This window comes from Rana temporaria, chromosome 12 (genome assembly GCF_905171775.1).
Source record: "Rana temporaria chromosome 12, aRanTem1.1, whole genome shotgun sequence".
NCBI lineage: Eukaryota > Metazoa > Chordata > Amphibia > Anura > Ranidae > Rana > Rana temporaria.
In genome coordinates, this window is record NC_053500.1 from 98092697 (window position 1) to 98097651 (window position 4955).

The following is a 4955-nucleotide window of genomic DNA, read 5'->3' on the forward strand; positions in this document are numbered from 1 at the left end:
TCAGGGAGAGTTTCCTGAAATATTTTTCCTATAGGGGCAGTCAGCACTCTATAGGTGACTCTGAATATTTCAACAGCAGTACACCTGCCACACCACCTGTGCACCTGTGATATACTGTGTTTCTGTCAAGTACATAGTCAGGGAGAGTTTCCTGAAATATTTTTCCTATAGGGGCAGTCAGCACTCTATAGGTGACTGAGTATTTCAACAGCACTACACCTGCCACACCACCTGTGCACCTGTGATATACTGTGTTTCTGTCAAGTACATAGTCAGGGAGAGTTTCCTGAAATATTTTTCCTATAGGGGCAGTCAGCACTCTATAGGTGACTGAGTATTTCAACAGAACTGCACCTGCCACACCACCTGTGATATACTGTGTTTCTGTCAAGTACATAGTCAGGGAGATTTTCCTGAAATATTTTTTCTATAGGGGCAGTCAGCACTCTATAGGTGACTGAGTATTTCAACAGCAGTACACCTGCCACACCACCTGTGCACCTGTGATATACTGTGTTTCTGTCAAGTACATAGTCAGGGAGAGTTTCCTGAAATATTTTTCCTATAGAGGCAGTCAGCACTCTATAGGTGACTGAGTATTTCAACAGCAGTACACCTGCCACACCACCTGTGCACCTGTGATATACTGTGTTTATGTCAAGTACATAGTCAGGGAGAGTTTCCTGAAATATTTTTCCTATAGGAGCAGTCAGCACTCTATAGATGACTGAGTATTTCAACAGCACTACACCTGCCACACCACCTGTGCACCTGTGATATACTGTGTTTATGTCAAGTACATAGTCAGGGAGAGTTTCCTGAAATATTTTTCCTATAGGAGCAGTCAGCACTCTATAGATGACTGAGTATTTCAACAGCACTACACCTGCCACACCACCTGTGCACCTGTGATATACTGTGTTTCTGTCAAGTACATAGTCAGGGAGAGTTTCCTGAAATATTTTTCCTATAGGGGCAGTCAGCACTCTATAGGTGACTGAGTATTTCAACAGAACTACACCTGCCACACCACCTGTGCACCTGTGATATACTGTGTTTCTGTCAAGTACATAGTCAGGGAGAGTTTCCTGAAATATTTTTCCTATAGGGGCAGTCAGCACTCTATAGGTGATTGAGTATTTCAACAGCAGTACACCTGCCACACCACCTGTGCACCTGTGATATACTGTGTTTCTGTCAAGTACATAGTCAGGGAGAGTTTCCTGTAATATTTTTCCTATAGGGGCAGTCAGCACTCTTTAGGTGACTGAGTATTTCAACAGCACTACACCTGTCACACCACCTGTGCACCTGTGATATACTGTGTTTCTGTCAAGTACATAGTCAGGGAGAGTTTCCTGAAATATTTTTCCTATAGGGGCAGTCAGCACTCTATAGGTGACTGAGTATTTCAACAGCACTACACCTGCCACACCACCTGTGCACCTGTGATATACTGTGTTTCTGTCAAGTACATAGTCAGGGAGAGTTTCCTGAAATATTTTTCCTATAGGGGCAGTCAGCAATCTATAGGTGACTCTGTATATTTCAACAGCACTGCACCTGTGCCCTGTGATATACTGTCTGTGCAGTACATTGTTTAGGGCTAGGTTCCTGCTTCTTGCTATAGGTGGAGAAATATATAGGTGAATCTCTGCCTATTTCACCAGCTTACACTTTTTTGTATTTAACATTTTTCAAAATTAGGGCAAGACCCTAAATTTGAGAAATATATAGGTGCATCTCTCCCCATTTCACCAGCACTCCACCTTTCCCCTGTGATATACTGTCTGTGCAGTACATTGTTTAGTGCTGGCTTCCTGCTTATTGCTATAGCTAGAGAAATATATAGGTGAATCTCTGCCTATTTCACCAGCTTACACTATTTTTGTATTTAAAAATTCTCAAAATTAGGGCAAGACCCTAAATTTGAGAAATATATAGGTGAATCTCTGCCCATTTCACCAGCACTCCACCTGTCCCCTGTGATATACTGTCTGTGCAGTACATTGTTTAGTGCTGGCTTCCTGCTTATTGCTATAGGTAGAGAAATATATAGGTGAATCTCTGCCTATTTTACCAGCTTACACTATTTTTGTATTTAAAATTTCTCAAAATTAGGGCAAGACCCTAAATTTGAGAAATATGAGGAAAACGTCAAATAAGGGACGTGGCCGCGGTCGTGATGCTGCTGGTGGAGCTCCTGTTACAGGGAGAGGACGTGGTCGATCTGTGCCAGCTACAAGCACAAGTGAAACACCTTTCTCAGGTGCGAGTAGCCGACAGAGCCTGCAGCGGTATTTGGTCGGGCCTAATCCAGCTCTACGAATGTTGAGGCCAGGAGCAGATAAGGCGGTAGTAGATTGGGTTGCTGACAGTGCCTCCAGTTCCTTCACATTGTTTTCCAACCAGTCTTGTGCAGAAAGCTCAGAGTTGGTGCCTGCAGCCGATGTCCACCATCAGTCTTTCACCTCACCCCCTTGCAAATCAGCCAAGCAGTCTGAGCCCCAAAGCATGCAGCATTCTCTTCTTCTTTTTGATGAGTCTGTTAGCATGTGTTCCCAGGGCCATCCACCTAGCCCAGCCCCAGAAGGGGAAGAGATTGAGTGCACCGATGCCCAACCACTTATATTTCAGGATGAGTTCATGGGGGGACCATCACAGCACGTCTTGCATGATGATGATGAAACACAGTTGCCAACTGCTGGTGCTTTTGCAATTGTGCAGACCGACAAGGAGGGCAGTGGTGAAGACTGGGTGGAAGATGATGTGGAGGACGATGAGGTCCTCGACCCGACATGGAATCAACCTCATGCAGGTGACCCATGTAGTTCGGAGGAAGAGGCGGTGGTCGCACAGAGCCACCAGCACAGCAGAAGAGGGAGCAGGGTGCCAAAGCAGAGCATCCGTCCCCTAGACATTACGCCTGCTACTGCCCAACACAGCAAGGGACCGAGCACACCAAAGCCAGGTCCAAGGAGTTCCCTAGCATGGCAGTTCTTCACACAATGTGCTGATGACAAGACACGCGTGGTTTGCACGTTGTGCAATCAGAGCCTGAAGCGAGGCATAAACGTTCTAAACCTGAGCACAACCTGCATGACCAGGCATCTAAGTGCAAAGCACGAGCTGCAGTAGAGTAGACACCTCAAAAACCAAGAAAGGTCTCTGGCTCCTCCTGCTTCCTCTTCTGCATCAGTCTCGGGCCTCTCTGCCTCTTCATCCACCTCCATAGTGACAGTGCCACCTGCCACCCCTCAATTAGAGGACCGGCAAGCAACACTACCACCTGGGTCACCAAACATCTCCACAATGTCCCATGGAAGCATTCAGCTCTCCATCTCCCAAACACTGGAGCGTAAGAGGAAGTACCCCTCTACCCACCCGCGATCCCTGGCCCTGAATGCCAGCATTTCAAAATTACTGGCCTTTGAAATGCTGTCATTCCGTCTGGTGGAGACGCAGAGTTTTAAAAGCCTGATGGCATTGGCTGTCCCACAGTACGTTGTGCCCAGCCGCCACTACTTTTCCAGGCGAGCCATCCCTTCCCTGCACAACCAAGTGGGGGACAAAATCAGGTGTGCACTGCGCAACGCCATCTGTGCCAAGGTCCACCTAACTACGGATACGTGGACCAGTAAGCACGGTCAGGGACGTTATATCTCCCTAACAGCGCACTGGGTAAATGCAGTGGCGGCTGGGCCTGAGGCGGATAGCCGTTTGGCGCATGTCCTTCCACCACCGAGGATTGCAGGGCGCTTCAGTTTGCCTCCTGTTCCTAACTCCTTCTACTCCGCTTCATCATCCTCTACCGCCTCCTCATCCAGTCAGCGTAACAAATTCACCACCAACTTCAGCACAGCCATGGGTAAACGCCAGCAGGCAGTTTTAAAACTTTCCTGTTTGGGGGAAAAACCACACACCGCGCAGGAGTTGTGGAGGGACATGGAACAACAGACCAATGAGTGGTTGGCGTCAGTGAGCCTCAAGCCAGGCCTGGTGGTGTGCGATAACGGGCGAAATCTCGTAGCAGCTTTGGGCCTAGCCGGTTTGACGCACATCCCTTGCCTGGCGCATGTGCTGAATTTGGTGGTGCAGAGTTTCCTGAGAACTTACCCCAATATGGCACGGCTGCTGCAGAAAGTGCGGGCCGTCTGTGCGCATTTTCGGCGTTCTCACCCTGCTGCTGCTCGCCTGGCAGCGCTGCAGCGTAACTTCGGCCTTCCCGCTCACCGCCTCATATGTGATGTGCCCACAAGGTGGAACTCCACCTTGCACATGCTGGCCAGACTGTGCGAGCAGCAGCAGGCGATAGTGGAGTTCCAGCTGCAGCACGCACGCGTGAGTCGCTCTGCGGAACAGAACCACTTTACCACCAATAACTGGGCCTCCATGCGAGACCTGTGTGCCTTGTTGCTCTGTTTTGAGTACTCCACCAACATGGCCAGTGCCAATGACGCCGCTCTCAGCGTGACTATCCCACTTCTATGCCTCCTTGAAAAAACGCTACGGGCGATGATGGAAGAGGATGTGGCACAGGAGGAAGAGGAGGAATCGGGATCATTTGCAAGGCTTTCAGGGCAGTCATTCACAAGTGGCTTCGAGGGTGGGTTCGTGCACCAAAAAAGGCCACGTACACAATTGTCTAGCAAGGGCACAGTTCTGGAGGATGACGCGGTGGAGGATAAGGAGGAGGAAGACATGGCGGAGGAGGAGGAACCATGTTCACAGCAGGATGGCATCCAGACCAGTTCATGGCCATTACTGGTGCGTGGCTGGGGGGATACAGAGGACACAGATGATACACCTCCCACAGAGGACAGCTTTTCGTTGCCTCTGGGCAGCCTGGCACACATGAGCAATTAAATGCTGCAGTGTCTCCGCAACGACCGGCGTGTTTCGCACATTATGACAGGTGCTGATTACTGGGTGGCCACGCTGCTGGATCCCCGTTA